The sequence below is a fragment of the Podarcis cretensis genome, assembly GCF_951804945.1.
Source record: "Podarcis cretensis genome assembly, chromosome: 10".
NCBI classification, from domain to species: domain Eukaryota; kingdom Metazoa; phylum Chordata; class Lepidosauria; order Squamata; family Lacertidae; genus Podarcis; species Podarcis cretensis.
In genome coordinates, this window is record NC_137179.1 from 60,224,182 (window position 1) to 60,241,380 (window position 17,199).

The 17,199-nt window shown below is 44.3% G+C and overlaps 1 protein-coding gene and 1 long non-coding RNA gene across 5 annotated transcripts in view; one reads left to right on the forward strand and one right to left on the reverse strand.

Annotated features, from left to right (window-relative positions):
- Positions 1-17,199, reverse strand: part of GRM8 (glutamate metabotropic receptor 8) — a 582,131-nt gene that overhangs the window by 116,186 nt on the left and 448,746 nt on the right. The gene's annotated exons all lie outside the window — the stretch shown is intronic.
- On the forward strand, positions 13,408-14,497 carry LOC307225999. The gene is made up of 3 exons (XR_013843230.1): positions 13,408-13,594; positions 13,763-13,902; positions 14,071-14,497. It is a non-coding gene; the product is annotated as an uncharacterized lncRNA (long non-coding RNA).

A 17,199-nucleotide genomic window follows, 5' to 3' on the forward strand; every position in this document is an offset into this window, starting at 1 on the left:
TTTTTTTGTTTGCTTTTTCTCCATGGTATTTTTCTAGAAAAAGAGGTGCCAGAACTCACCACAAACACCTCCCTCGTTCTCTTAGAATGGAAATGGTGCCCACCTGAGAGGTGCCGGAACTGAGTTCCAGTGAGTTCTGGCTGAAAAAAAACTCCTGCTTTTTATAATGGTGCCAGTTCACCATGCCATGGCTTCAATATACATGGTACCAGAAACAATTCCAGAGTTCTGTATTTTCTCTACCACTGAATAATCAGGGCTGCCCAGTGAGAAGCTCATCTCCACTTAAATTAGAAATGATAAGAGTTCAGGATGGGAGAGGGAATAAGCAGAATCCTAACAATTCTTCTTGTTTAGACAAGCCCACCCAGATGCTTAGAAAACGGAGGTAATTTTAATCTGTTTTTGTAGTCTAACTTTTGTACAGCTTCAGGTATGGATGTGATTCCCCCCTTGATTTTCTTGTTTTATATTTTTTGTAAACAGCTTTGAGCTTTGTAAACAATCAAGTGGTGCATAAATTTTATGAAATAAATAAATAATAAATAATATTTTTGGGAGTCCATCCAGGGCTTGACAAATGACTGTCACTGCCACGCTCCAATTGGTTGCCCTCAGGCACTAGGGGTCCCAAGCTCAGGAGATATAAGCAGAGTCCCAAGTGCAGCACCTTTGAAACAAACTAAACTCAAGCATGGTGAATCAATCTAGGTCCAAATGTGGGGTCCAGAAAGAAAGTCAAGGAACAGCACAGGGAGTTCAGGCAATATGGAGAAAGTAGAATCTGGTACAAGGAGCCACAGGCCTGTGTTGTTTCCAGCACCTGGAAGGCTCAAGAGGAAGACCTTATTTTTTTTTATTTTTTTGTCACCCAGACCACTCCCCAGCCACAGCTGCTGGTAGTGAATGTTATGTACTGAAGTTCTCACCCTGGGCCAGCATGGGGATACTGTAGATAGTTCAGGTTCACATATGCAAATAAGGGAACGAAAGTGACGTTCAGTGATTGGATAGTTACAGAAAATGGTTACTGTTGCATTCTAGTGGAGCTCTATATAAGCAGGCTGGCTGAAGCCTTCAGTTCAGTTCTGCTCTGGCCTGTGAATAAACAAGAGCTGTTTGAAGAATCACTGTGTCGTCTGAAATGCTCACCCACAACTTAACAGTGAAGAGGTTTCAGGGGGTTGCTAACTCTTAAGAAGATCTCTTACTCATAAACAGAGCAATGACTCCGGGTCCATAGACCACATTGCTGCTTTTCAGCCTGGGCCTGCCCCATTTGGGTGGTGCTGTGGTCTAAACCACAGAGTCTTGGGCTTGCCGATCAGAAGGTCGGTGGTTCAAATCCTCACGACGGGGTGAGCTCCCGTTTCTCAGACCCTGCTCTTGCCAACCTCAAATCAATCAAAATGCAAGTAGATAAATAGGTACCGCTCCAGCAGGAAGGTAAACAGCATTTCTGTGCACTGCTCTGGTTCGCCAGAAGCGGCTTAGTCATGCTGGCCACATGACCCGGAAGCTGTATGCCGGCTCCCTCGGCCAATAAAGCGAGATGAGCGCCGCAACCCCAGAGTAATCAGCGATTGGACTTAACGGTCAGGGGTCCTTTACCTTTACCTATTCTTTTTTATTGCTATCTTTTTTTTTTTTACAAAGTTGTTGTTGTTTAGTGTTTTAGTCGTGTCCAATCTTCGTGACCCCATGGACCAGAGCACGCCAGGTACTCCTGTCTTCTATTGCCTTCCGCAGTTTGGTCAAACTCATGTTAGTAGCTTGGAGAACACTGTCCAACCATCTCGTCCTCTGTCGTCCCCTTCTCCTTGTGCCCTCAATCTTTCCCAACATCAGGGTCTTTTCCTTGGGAGTCTTCTCTTCTCATGAGGTGGCCAAAGTAATAACCATAAATAAATTAGAATAAAAAGTGCACCCCACCACGCAGACCATTCCATTGTAACTATCCAACATGCCAAAATTTCAGTACCTCTTGCGATGGTTTGACCCCTTTCTGTTTTAACAGTACGCATTCTACAAACACCTTCCATATCTCCTCAAAATCATTTCTCCTGCATATTCCCCATCTTACCTTAATGACACATGTTCATTTATCGTTAATAGCTATATCCCACACCTCTTTATACCATTCTTCCATTTTATATCCTGCTTGCCCCTTCCACTTCTTAGCTATAATAATTTGTGCAGCTGTCAATAAATTTGTGAGCAAGTCCTTCATAGCCTGTGAGCCTTCCACCCTATCGTAAATTGACAATAATGCTGCCTCTGGATGGATGCTGGTATTCTTGAGGACTGAATGGTGGTGGCCCCACCTCCTCCTTTTCTTCTGACAGCTCCAGTATTTCTTCAGTAGTTTCCACACCAAAGGATCCCTCAAGGGGATCCTCAGGGCAAGGAAGAACCTGCTCCTCAAGGTCCTTGATCTGTGGGGTGTTTGGTTCATTCTCTGTGTCTGGTACCAGCTCAGGGCCAAGCATGGCAATCTCTTTGTGCCTAAAAGCTCTCTCTACCAATCTCTCAAACACTCCTTTTACCTTCCCTGGTAAGCAGCCATATCAGGAGCAGTAGCACTCCCATTGTGAACATTTTGCACCCTTTGAGGCAACCCCTGAGAGGAGTTCTTTTCAGAGACACAAAAATCGTCCCAAAACTCAGTTCTCCTTTTGGCTCGCTTTAGCTGCAATCCAAAAATCAATTAATCCAAAAGCAGCGCCGACTGAAGTCAATGTGTTTTGCTTTCCCTTTGCAGGGGATCTTTTGAGTATTCATGTTTTCTGTTGGGTTCCTAAATAAATTTCAAGCATGTTCCATACAAGCTAGGTCTGGAGCATCATTTAACACTGCTTAGTGCTGAAAATCCCTGCTTCAACCCCTAATCTGTCAACAGAGATAACAGCTGTCACAAAAGCAGGGGCTCATCCAAGGTGCAGTCTCTCAGAGAGAGTGCCACTTCGCATAATAAAACACCATTGCTGCAACAGCACAAAACATTGTGAACTTCAGAGGCTCACAGGGGAACACCACAGTTCGGGAGCCAAGCCAAGCCAACCTGTGGCTATTCTGCATCTTCGGATCAGTATGAATCTGCCACAATCCATTCATGAGTCTCACCCTGGAATCTTTAACAGATGCTAATATTGCTCCTGAATCTTTGTACTTGTGTGCAGCAAAGGGAATAATTTCTAATTTCTTTGCTCATATCTGTACAGTGGTACCTTGGGTTACAAACACCTTGGGTTACAGACACTTCGGGTTACAAACTCTGCTAACCCGGAAGTAGTACCTCGGGTTACAAAGTTTGCCCCAGGATGAGAATTGAAATCACACACTGATGGTGTGGCGGCAGCGGGAGGCTCCATTAGCAAAAGCACGCCTCAGGTGAAGAACAGTTTCATGTTAAGAACAAACCTCTGGAACAAATTAAGTTCATAACCCAAGTTACCACTGTATTTGCTTTCATTAAAGGATGCTTTAATAATGTTTATCTGCTTTCATGAAAGGGACTGACTTATGGGATCTTTAAAGGAAAGAAGCTAGTAGCCTATACAATATCAAGTATGGATCTGTCTTCCACTTTATCTTCAGCAAAATAAAAAAAAGCTTCATTAAGCTTTACAAACAGTCAATGAGTTTGTGTGCGTACACACACACACACACACACCTTGAATTGAAATAAGATGAAATATTTCAAATTAGAAAAAAACCATTTATTTCATTATACCTTCTGTGTCTTTGGTCGTTGTGGTGGTTGTTTTACAATGTCAGGTGAAGAGATGGCACAGGGAAGACATGTGGAACACATATTGATAATTTCAATGACCTTTCAACATCTCACATGGTTCCCGCACATTACCCTTCACCAACCACCATCTTATCTGTGTATCATCTTTTATCAAGTTCCTTTGCCCCTTTTTACTCATCTAACAACCCCATGGTATCTTCCCATTTTGTCTTTAGTTCTGCCACCCAATTTTAAACTGGATACTGCTGTTCCAGAGGTCACACATTATGGCCTGTAAACGTAACTCTATGGTGGGAGTGCGTTCCACAGGGGGGGCGCCACTACCGAGAAGGCCCTCTGCCTGGTTCCCTGTAACTTGGCTTCTCACAGTGAGGGAACTGCCAGAAGGCCAAGTTTTATTAAGACGCAAGCAATGTGCAATGGATTTATGGCAGTGTGGTTAAACGGGATGGCATGAGTCTCCAAGCCAAAGGAGACTCTGAACGTCTCATGCTGAAGTTTCCCTAACAAGGATTAGGTGATTAAGCACCCTGATGTACTCATAGTTTTGATAGTTAAGGCTTCCTAGCCTTACAGTGAATGCTACATGCTAATACTGGTGGGAGCGTAAAGCAGCATTTGAACTGAGAGTTTGCAAGTTGTCATTGAGTGGAACACTGGATCCTCTCTCCTGCACCCTAAATAGCCACTCTGGAAATTAATACTTAGACAGAAACCAGAGGCAGATTTAGGAGAGAGTGGTGTCTTCACCCACACTGAGTACTGAGCCGAGAGGGCACAACAAATACAAACAATGGATGGCAAGAGGTGAGAGGGTGCCAAATTTTGGCATCACACAGGGCGCCACTGAAATTTTAAAGCCCAAAGTCTGCCATTGCACGAACCCTATACCACACTCCTTTCAAAGGGTTGAAGGCAAAGTGATCTTAACAGAAGCACTAACATCTGTACAGGGTCAGCATTTAGGACTCTAATATGTATTTAGAAGACTCTTGAGAGTCCCATGGACTGCAAGAAGATCAAAGCTATCCATTCTGAAGGAAATCAGCCCTGAGTGCTCACTGGAAGGACAGATCTTGAAGCTGAGGCTCCAATACTTTGGCCACCTCATGAGAAGAGAAGACTGCCTGGAAAAGACCCTGATGTTGGGAAAGATGGAGGGCACAAGGAGAAGGGGATGACAGAGGATGAGATGGTTGGACAGTGTTCTCGAAGCTACCAGCATGAGTTTGACCAAACTGCGGGAGCCAGTGGAAGACAGGAGTGCCTGGCGTGCTCTGGCCCATGGGGTCACGAAGAGTCGGACACGACTAAACGACTAAACCAACAAACAAATGTATTTAGTCACAGTGATGGAACAACAACATCCTTGCAACCTCCGTATCAGAATGGATATATTCCAACTGTCTCAGATGTGCTTCTTGGGTCTAAACTGAATCTTCTTTTAGTGGGCCCAAGCATGAATGGCTTGGGGGAGAAGGCTGAATATGATCCGCAAAAATGTTGAACTGGATAAGATCACACTTGGAACCAGGGTTTTAGTCTGTGACTGAGGGTTAATTCTCCTCAGTCTGTTTTCCATTGTGTTTTGTCAGATATTTCAGGCAGGAGGCCAAACAGGTCATAAATGATGCTGTGGGACTCCATTTCCACCATCACAGCAAGCAGGCCCAATGGTCAGGGGTGAAGGGAACAACTGTTATTTTCTCTCAGATTAGTCAGGACCTGTACAGGAAATACAAGCCACTGTTCTCCAAGAGGAAAAATGTTCTGTTTTTGGGACGTTTATTGAAAGGATTCCTGGGAATCCAGGGTGGAATCAGTCTCTGGCTCAGGGACTTCTTATGAGGCCTTGCTGAACTCTGGTTGTGCCAACACAGCCTGAACCTTCTGAGTTCCCTTTGTGAAGGCAAAGGCAGCTAGCTGTCTCTGGAAACTGGAAAGTTCTGCAAACTTTTTCAACCACTGCCAAAAAAAACCTCCAGACTCACCCGTAACTGTTCTCAGACAGGTTACGCTGAAACACAGGGGACTGTTTCTTTTTACCCTCTCTTCCTTAGGACATATAATTATCATGTCACCCCTCCTTCCTATATCTGCAGCTGTCATTTTCCTAATCTAAATATATTTCAAACCTCACAGTATCCAAACCACAGTCATTTGCATTTCAGCTTCCCTCCACCTTCTGTGCTTAAGGGCTCCGTTGTAACTGGCCTAGTTCGCTGGAACCCAAAGCCACTAATCTATGCTCACCATCTATCTCTAACCCTGCATTAGAAGTTAAGTTGATGGGCCAAGCAGCATGGACTTCAGCAGCCTGCATAACAACTAATCATCTTGCTCTTTTATATTTCTGTACTGGCGCTTCAAGCCACAGAACCATTTTACTCACTGCCTGACATTTTGCACAAATAAGCATTTAATATTCATATACAATGGCATTTCACCTAATTATCCCAAGGAAGCAAGGCAATATGGATATTTCTAAAGTAACCTCTGTGACACGCAATCATTTCCGGAAAAGTTTCCCAAAGTGTTATGCTCATGAAGACATATGAAAGCCACAGGTTCATATAGGACATATGAACAGATCCATCAACATACTTATAAAATCTGCAATGTGTTATATGTAGGGCTGCCTCTGAAAATGGTTTGGAAACTTCAGCAAGTGCAGAACGGGAACTCATCCCATTGTGGGGATTTGAACTGCTGACCTTCTGATCAGCAAGCCCAAGGCTCAGTGGTTTACACCACAGAGCCACCTGTGTCCCATTAAATAAGCAAGCAAACAAACAAATCTTCATCAGAATGTTTTTTTTTATATTCTCTCCAACCCAAAGTGAAAGAAAAAGAACTTCTATTCATATGTGCCCCTGTGAAAAGTACTGTATACTAAGTTTAAATAAAATGATCACTGATTGGGATTCAGTTTTCACTGAGGCTATTGAAAGTCTATCTGTTGGCTTTTGGAGGAACTGTGAATGGACCTCTGAGTCTCAACAAAGTTTTGTGAATGCACCATGCCTTCCTGCTTCAATTCCAGACTGGCAATCGCATCTTTCACAAAATGTTGGAGCTTCAAGGCACTGCAGATGAAACTTCAGAAAGGATTTATTGATGGGGTTATGTTACACAAGTATTAAAGAGTGATCATCCCTTTAGGAGATGTGGGGAAGGATTCCACTTAGTAGCTTATATTTCATCAACTGAAGTATATATCAGAGAAAGTTAATCCAAAACTGTGATAGAACTTTACTTTCCAGACAAAGATAAATCATATTGTTTATTTTCTCCAGGTCAGTACCCACAAAGCTCTTCTCTCTCATGAAAGATGACTGTTGTAATATTATATAGTCCTTACACTGCACCATCTGGAAGCTAGTTTTTAAAAGCACATTATCAAGGAAAATTGATGTGTAACACAGGTATTTCCTTCCTAGTTAACCAATTTCATTACCTAACCAGCAGGACTGCAGACTGTAATGACTGAATCAGCAGATTAATCAACCATCATGTTAATTGATTAAATAAGTGGGCATTGGTTTTAATCAATGCATAGTGGGAGTAGCCCTACGTGTACTTATTATATGGGGTTGTTGTTGTTGTTTTTTTGTTGTTGTTTTTTTTGCATATTGCATTTGCTCATAGATTGTGGTTTGAATTTGGGATTGTATCCAACAAAGTCATGGCTTGAGGGTTCCCCTCAATCATCTGGAGCAGATTTGGGTATGGTACTGGGGAGCATGTAGTGGGAAGAGAAGGAGGGGAAGTTCTGTTGCATAAGCAGAAATTTTGCTCATGCAATGACTTAGATGACCCTTTGCTTTTAATGTTGTATTTTATGAATACTCGTAGCCTGCCTGGGCACTTCTGAGAAGAAAGGCAGGATATAAGAATGAATAAAGCCATTTAACTGCCTTGGGGATTCAAGTTCAGATCTCTGTAGGGTTTACTCCTTTCTTCTCTAACAAACGTCCCGCAAGGTGGCAGGTATGGATTTTTCCTCCGTAGGCAGAGAGGGTTAGGATCAATTTTCTTTCTCATAGGTGGGCTACCTCCCTAGGTTGATAAGCCCCATCTCCCTGTCCTGTAAAGGTAAAGGGACCCCTGACCATTAGGTCCAGTCATGGATGACTCTGGGGTTGCGGCGCTCATCTCGCTTTACTGGCTGAAGGAGCCAGCATCCAGCTTCTGGGTCATGTGGCCAGCATGACTAAGCTGCTTCTGGCGAACCAGAGCAGCACACAGAAACTCCATTTACCTTCCCGCCGGAGCGGTACCTATTTATCTACTTGCACTTTGATGTGCTTTTGAACTGTTAGGTTGGCAGGAGCAGGGACCGAGCAATGGGAGCTCACCTCGTTGTGGGGATCCGAACCGCCGACCTTCTGATCAGCAAGCCCTAAGCTCTGTGGTTTAACCCACAGCACCACCTTTCCCTGTCCTGTATGCACTGCCTAATTGGATGTCTTTTCGCTCTTCTAGCACCACCCTTCCACCCACAGCCTCTGCCAGGTACACAAAGGTCCAGTCTTGCAAACCTCAGAGCCAATCTATAATAAATGGGCATATTTGCAAGAAACAATTTGCAAGAAATCCCAACTGTTACATACCTCCAGAATTCATTTCTACTCTGGCTCGTTGAGTTATTGAAAATCTTACATTCCTCTCCTGCCTCACAATAAATGGATTATATCACCTTTTCTTTGCCTGATATAAAATATATAGTTGAGAATAAGCCCCATCCTGTAGCCTTATATTTGAAGTAAGTCTCGTATCACAAAACTCTGAGGTTCGCTCATGAATAACTCAAATGGCACCAGGAGGCTTCAGGGTGTGATATTACTATCCCATGAATGCACATCTCTTGTGGATGAAGCTGTCACTATAATAAATGCATCCAAGGCATGTATTAATGGGCCATTAAACCATTCCTGTTATGACTCATTATATTAACTTACATTATATTACCTAGGATGTCATATGAACTTTACTTCTGCAGGAGTTCTTTAAAAAACAACATGAAATCTTGGTTTCCCAGTACGAAGTGTTTTAAAGGCCAACAAAAATTACTTTTCCAATAACTGAAAATTCTGCTCCCACAGATTAAAAAGAAGAAGAAGCACTCTCCCTATTGCTGACATTCAGCCCCAATACATGGAAGGCAGCAGGAAAAGCAAAAGTGCCCTTGTTTTTCTCTGCACATGATAGCAAACAAACAACAGGGAGAATAGTTCCCTTGTCCAACTGGGAAATGTAAATGGATAATGTTACACCCTCCAACATCCCTCCAATATTCTACTCAATACTATTCAGTAATTGTAATAATCAGAATAATTTTGCTATTTATACCCCACCTATCTGACTGGGTTGCCCCAGCCACTCTGGGAGGCTTCCAACACATATAAAAACACAATAAAACATTAAACATTAAAACTTCCCTATACAGGGCTGCCTTCAGATAGCTCAGGGGTTGGAGAACTCCATGTCCTCCAACATTTCTCCAATGAAAATAGGGACGTCCTAAGGAAAAGTGACGCAGGTGGCGCTGTGGGTTAAAGCCTCAGCGCCTAGGACTTGCCGATCGAAAGGTCAGCGGTTCGAATCCCTGCGGCGGGGTGCGCTCCTGCTGCTCGGTCCCAGCGCCTGCCAACCTAGCAGTTCGAAAGCACCTCCGGGTGCAAGTAGATAAATAGGGACCGCTTACCAGCGGGAAGGTAAACGGCGTTTCCGTGTGCGGCTCTGGCTCTGGCTCTGGCTCTGGCCAGAGCAGCGATGTCACGCTGGCCACGTGACCCGGAAGTGTCTCCGGACAGCGCTGGCCCCTGGCCTCTTAAGTGAGATGGGCGCACAACCCCAGAGTCTGTCAAGACTGGCCCGTACGGGCAGGGGTACCTTTACCTTTACCTAAGGAAAAGTGGGACATTCCGGGATCAAATCAGAAACCGGGATGGCCTCTCTGAATCAGGGACAGTCCCTGGAAAATAGGGACACTTGGAGGGTCTGTAATGATCAATAACAGGTGTTGAAAGAATGACAGACACAAACGGCCTTTCAACCTCAGCAGAAATTAAACCAGCTGAACGATTTTGAGGGGTGGCCTATTTCTAAGCTAAATAACACCCTGTGGCTTCATTTTTCTCCCACATTTATAGCTTTCTTTGCTTCATTTCCCTTCCCTCAATTCCTGGGGTTTGTTTTTGCCTTTATATGCTACTTCTTTTCCAACAGTCCGCACATACCTTCTCAGGGAGGTCTGCCTCACATTTTTGAGAACTCTGGGTATGAATAATAAACGGGTGGTTTTATATATGCACCATTTATTTAATGGTGCATTTTCTGACATTAACCATAGGAAAAGGGACCCCCAAAAGCTGTGGGATTCTTAAATGAAAACAATTCAAATATATATTCTTCAGTCGAAATCCCAGTTTATACTTTATGCATGGGCCACACTCACCCCATACATTTAAATAACTCTTGCATGACTTTAACGATTGTGGAGAATCCTAGCAACTGTGATTTATTGTTTGTAAGGCGCTTTGAAATTCATTTGAATGAAAAGAGACATAGAAATACAAATAAATCAAATCAAATCAAACATTAAGGGTGCTGAGCCCACAAAGCCACAACTCCCAGCACCCTTAACAAACTACATTTCCCAGGATTCTCCAGGACTGTTAAAGTGGTATATGGTGTTTATGTGAGCAGTTTATGTGTCTCCTACCTCCACAAATGTTGGCCAACCCAGCAGTAGGAAACAGGAACCCAAACCCAACAAAATGCATGCAGGTCTCGCTATCTGAACACAATGCATTCTCAGTTGAGCAATCCTATGGGGAAATTTCTGATGCGTTCCTGACCACAGAATTTTGACCCCAAAATGACCCCCAAAAAACCTGGAAAACCCTCTGAAAGCTTGCAAAAGGCCAACAAGAAAGGGGGAAAGTCCTCTCTTATTTGTCCACTCCCTTCCACTCCCTTCTACCAGGGTTTTGAGTGAAACAGTTGCCACAGACCAGCAAAGCAGACATCCGACTGTTTCGTTATCTGAATTTTCAGGGTGTCTAGCAACGTTTTGGGTGCTAATTTCTTGGGGAAGGTAAACTCAAATTAATCCCAGCTCCTCATGAGAGCAGCTACTGCTACTGCTTTATTAATTAATTTATTAAATCAGTTTCTATACTGTTCCTAATCTGAGGATCACAGGGTGGTTTTAAATATAAAAAACACAAAAATACACGTCACATTGGCAAACAAAAATGATGCACCCCCCTCTGTTTAAAAGGCCGTACATCGTTTAATTTGCCTACCCTCCAACATACCTCGGATGAAAATAGGGACATTCTATTCTACATCAGTATCACTGCTTGAGCATTTCCTCTTGGTCAAGTACAAAAGTTATTAGAGGAAACACAAACCGGCAGTATTTTAAGCACAGAAATCTTTGGATTTATGTATTGTGTTTAGAGAAGCCTGAGGGGGAAAGAAAACCCCAAATCAATAAATACAACTCTGTGTTTGTGTGTATGTGTGTGGAGGCTATGTGACGTCATCATGCATTTATGAGTGTTTTGGAAGCATGATAACCGTGAATCACCATTACAGTGGTACCTCAGGTTACAGATGCTTCAGGTTACAGACGCTTGAGGTTACAGACTCCGCTAACCTAGAAATATTACCTTGGGTTAAGAACTTTGCTTCAGGATGAGAACAGAATCGTGCTAAAGTGGTACCTCATGTTAAGAACAGTTTCAGGTTAAAAACAGACCTCCAGAATGAATTAAGTTCTTAACCTAAGGTACCACTGTATTATTGTAATTATGTAGGTGTGTGATATGGAGTATCCCAAGGTTTATTTTGGGGTCCAGGAACATATGAATGTTTGAGTTCAGGGATACATAAACTTTTCCCCTTTTTAGTGTTTTAAACTTCTCAGCAAGTTAGGAATGTGCAAGCAACTGCAGCATACTGATGTTGTGGTGAATCCTGGATGGATCAGCTGCACAGATATCACCACCCCCAGGAATCCCCTCCCCTAGCTGCCCTGGGACTCTCCCACACCAAATTGCACAAAATGGGGAGACTCATCAGATTTCAGAAGGCACCACCAATTAAGCTCATGGGAGAAATCAATGCCTTTTCCCCACCCGTGTGAGAAGCTAGGCAGGAAGGGGCTTTGGAGGGAGGCGATTTTGCTCCAAACAACCGCTTACGCATCTCCCCAAATCTCCTCCTTCTCTAGGAATCTAGTCTGGTTCATATTAAGCCAAGCTGCAGGGTCAGATCTCTCTCAAAGCAGGAGTCAAGGAGGAAACACCTGCTACAGACACAAGTGGTGGCTGTTCAGGGACACTTCAGGTTCCCAAACGAAACTGGCAATGAAAGATGAAACAGCAATGCAAAGAAACTGGGTGAGAACATAAGAAGTGTGGTCGCAAGGCAAACCCTCCCCGTTGTGTGCAATGTTTCTGATCTGCTCGTAGGAGCATGGAAAAATAATAATAATAATAATAATAATACAATAGTCTATTAAACATTAAAAGCTTTCTTAAACAGGACTGCCTTCAGATGTCTTCTAAAAGTCTGGTAGGTGTTTTTCTCTTTGACATCTAGTGGGAGGGCGTTCCACAGGGCGGGTGCCACTACCGAGAAGGCCCTCTGCCTGGTTCCCTGTAATGTGGCTTCTTGCAGCGAGGGAACCACCAGAAGGCCCTCAGAACTGGATCCGAAGTAGGTTGCTCATTCTCTCTTTCCCTGGCCAGGAGATGGAAACAGGGGTGGAGGAAGGAGGTTGTGGTGGGTGGAGACTGCCCCGGGTGTCATCTCTGAGGGCGGGGGTGACAAAATGCCAGCTGGAATGCAGTGCGTCCGAACCATGCGTCTCTCCTGGGAGAGACGTGGTGGCCTGGGCGTGCGCAGGCTCTGTGCTGCCCAAATGGTCGACCAACTGCCTTCCCCCAGCTGTAGGGTGGCTGAGTGGGAGGAGGCAAGCAGACTCTGGAGGCAGACTCTGCCCTTGTCCCACCCCTATGGGCAATTCGCCCCTCCCCTAAGTGTGCCGCCCCAGGCGCCTAAGCGGCTTCCTCTGCCGCTGGATGGAAAGAGCAATGAACGAAAAGGTGGAGAAAGATTTGAGGGATTTTTCAGGGTAGGGGAGGAAAGGCTTGAATTAGGGAATTCAAGACTCTGCATGACTTAAGGGTTTCTCATGAAGCATTTTTGTGGCAACTGGGGACTATGTGAATGTTTCTGACTGGCACCTAAAGATACCGTATTTTTCCTTCTATAACACGCAGATTTTTTCTCCTAAAAAGGAAGGGGAAATGTCTGTGCGTGTTATTGAGCGAATGTGTGGTCCCTGGAGCCAATTGGTGCGAGCGGAGGCAAAAAAAAAAGCAGGCAAAAATCAAACCGCGCGTCTCCTAGAAGGGAAACTGCCGGCTGCTTTCCGGCATTCTGCCTCAGGGTCTTACTGCCCACCCATCTCTGTTTCCTTGCTGTGTTTGTTCAAACGGAACAAAGAGCAGGGAAAGCCCCTCCCCTCCAGGCAAGCAGAGCGGAAAGCTGAAAACATGCAGAAGGGAGAGAGAGAGAGAGAGCGCGAGCTGGCTGGCTTGGGTGGGTAGGAGAGGGAAAACTTTTGCCTTCCTTTCCTCCCTACCCCTCTCCTGCATTCTTAGCCAGCTGCTTCTCTGCACACCCCTCTCCTGCTCCTTGTCCCTTCTGTGTTTTTCCTTCCCTCCCCACTTAAAATGTGGTTAAAAAGCATGGATCCACATGGATCCTCAGGATCTTTGCATTGGGCCAGCCCAAATTCACCATCAGATCACATAGCATGTCCATGGCTACAGCCTGCCCCCAAAAAATCACGCACCCACTGTTGCCTGGGGCTGCAATGGTGCAAAAACGTGGTTAAAAAGCATGGATCTACATGGATCCTCAGGATCTTTGCATTGGGTTAGCCCAAATTCACCATCAGATCACATAACATGTCCGTGGCTACAGCCTGCCCCCCAAAAACCACACACCCACTGTTGCCTGGGGCTGCAGTGGTGCAAAAACGTGGTTAAAAAGCATGGATCTACATAGATCCTCAGGATCTTTGCATTCAGTCACCCCAAATTCACCATCAGATCACATAGCATGTCCATGGTTACAGCCTGCCCCCAAAAAATCATGCACCCACTGTTGCCTGGGGCTGCAATGGTGCAAAAACGTGGTTACAAAACATGGATCCACATGGATCCTCAGGATCTTTGCATTGGGTCAGCCCAAATTCACCATCAGAGCACATAGCATGTCCATGGCTACAGCCTGCCCCCCCAAAATCACGCACCCACTGTTGCCTGGGGCTGCAATGGTGCAAAAACGTGGTTACAAAGCATGGATCCACATGGATCCTCAGGATCTTTGCATTGGGTCAGCCCAAATTCACCATCAGAGCACATAGCATGTCCATGGCTACAGCCTGCCCCCCCAAAATCACGCACCCACTGTTGCCTGGGGCTGCAATGGTGCAAAAACGTGGTTACAAAGCATGGATCCACAGGGATTCTCAGGATTTTTGCATTGGGTCACCCCAAATTCACCATCAGATCACATGTCTGTGGCCACAGCATGAAGCACAAAAATGATACATCCACTCTTTCATTCAGAATGTTTTTTCCCTTGTTTTCCTCCTCTAAAAACGATGTGCGTGTTATGGTCAGGTGCATGTTATAGAGCGAAAAATACGGTATATAATGAAGGTGCCAGGCAAACCTCTCTATGTCCTTATCTATCTCCTTTAGTGTGGCATGGATTTTCAAAAAGAGGAAAGACAGAAAATTAAAACCTGGAAGTGTCAGAATGAAGCATAAAGCATGTCAACTATTTGTGGCCTGTTTGGGGATGTGAAAAAAAACCCAAGAAAGCCACCAGTTAACTGAAGGACTGGTAGTCTTTATGATGGCATCATCGCTGCATTTCCATCAAGAAGGGCTTGTTGGCCTCAGACCCTCTTTTCTATCAAGGCCTGTTGCTGAAATAATTTATCCAGAAAATTGCTTCCTATTGTCATTAACCATGAAGAGATCAGGTATTATTGAGGGACAACAACAACACGATCCATGTTCATTTGTGATTCGTAAATCAAATGAAAATCTCAAGGTTGTAAGGGCATTCAAGAGGCATTAGTAAGCACAGCTTGCGATGAAGTGAAATGTCAAGCTGCTCGGCAGAACATCGGGAACAGGAAGGGTTGAAAACACCAAGGGAATGCTTACAGTGGAACTGGCACAATGTAATTTTTTTAAAAGCACAAAGTGCTTTTTCTATGCAGTACCTGGAATTTAAAGCGTATGCTGTGGCATTTGCTTCTCGGGCCTTATGAACACGTTGCCTTCAGCAAGCTCACCATTATCCCATGGTTGATCTCTCCTTTACATCTCTGGGAAGATTATTCATATTACAAATGATGAATCACAGAGCCGAGGTGACAAAAATGTATATTGATAAAAGGGAAAGGGGAAGAAATTGCTGCTACCTCAAGCAACCTAAACTATCCTTCTGAGCATCAGCTTGCAATTTTATTTCGGGACCTGAACTTTTCTCAGCAAATGAGTTGCACATTATCACACAGGGGCTGCATTGCAATGGCGAAGGTGGAAGAACGAAGCGACGCTACTGAGAAAAACAGTTGCATTTTGAATTCAGGCATGTAATATTTAGTTTAATGGCATCTCAGCTGGGTGAGAGTGATTGCAGTAGATATATAGTTTCTAACATTCCTTCTCCTCTGTAACAATTTTAAAAGGCAGGGATAGTTAAAAAATATACCTGCAAAAATAGATGAGGAGCGCTCAGGGAATGATTGGGGCCCCAGTAACGTGTGTTTTGCAAGCAATTCGTAAATTAAGCTGCTCCACTCAGATAAGAGCCCCCCTGCCCATTACAAAAGTAATGAATAAAACAACTGTAAGAATTGCTATGGTGGTGGCTGAAGCCCACTTCATGTTTTGTATGGGAACAGTAAGCATCTTCCACTAGGTGTGGGCCAAAATGTCAGTTCTCAGCTCGCCATCCTACTCAAAGCTGCTAAATGCAGAGCACCCATTTCAGTTTCATTATGAAGGTCATGGTTTGACCGTGAAATGACCTCCAAAAGGAATCAGCCTACAGTTGTGGTGGTCCCTTCCCAAATACACTTCGGGGAAGAAGGAATGGCAGGGGTGTCCAGAGCTCTGCTACTGCTGCCCACTGCTAATCCTGCTTTTGGGGATGACTAACGTGCTAAATAGAAGGGGAAGAAATGGAGGCAGCGAGAGATTTTGCATTCTTGGGCTCCATGATCACTGAAAATTGTGACAGCAGTCACAAAATTAAAAGATGCCTGCTTCTTGGGAGGAAAGCAAGGACAAACCTAGACAGAATCCTAACAAGCAGAGATATCACCTTGCCGACAAAGGTCTGTATAGTTAAAGCTATGGTTTTCCCAGTAGTGATGTATGGAAGTGAGAGCTGAACCATAAAGAAGGCTGATCGCCGAAGAATTGATGCTTTTGAATTATGGTGTTGGAGGAGACTCTTGAGAGTCCCATGGACTGCAGGAAGATCAAACCTCTCCATTCTTAAGGAAATCAGCCCTGAGTGCTCACTGGAAGGACAGATCGTGAAGCTGAGGCTCCAAGACTTTGGCCACCTCATGAGAAGAGAAGACTCCCTGGAAAAGACCCTGATGTTGGGAAAGATGGAGGGCACAAGGAGAAGGGGACGACAGAGATGGCTGGACAGTGTTCTTGAAACTACCAGCATGAGTTTGAGCAAACTGCGGGAGGCTGTGGAAGACAGGAGTGCCTCTGGTCCATGGGGTCATGAAGACTCAGACATGACTAAATGACTAAACAACAACAACAATGTGCTAAAGTCATTCTAGATGCTCCAAAGCTAGCCCACAAAACTAATATTTTATGGCTAGTTTATGAATTTGCTCATCCTTTAAGCTCAACTGTTGCATTCCTCTTGCATGTGCAGTTACCCTCTGAAGCCCATTTCGTGGCAACTCATGAGTGGGCTTTCACTGTGATGGCAACCCATACATGGAACTCACTGCCCAAGAGACAAGGTAATGCTCCTTTCTAGTTCTCTTTAAACAAGTCTTGATTCTGCTATTGCTTCATTTAATGCTGGGGTATGAAAATTGCAGCCTTCCAGGTGTTGTTGGACTACAAGTCCCATCATCCCAGCGTTGTCAGGGATGATGGGAGTTATAGTCCAGCAACATTTAGAAGGTTACTGGTTCTCTGGTTTAATGCACTGATTATTAGTTTTTGCATTTTGTCTTCTTGCCCTTTTATGCTGCTTTTAGTCTGGCGATTCTGATTTAATGAGAGATTATTATTTTTATTCTTGTTGCTATGCTTTGTAAATCACTTTGAGTGGCTCTTTTTTGAAAGTGAAAAGGG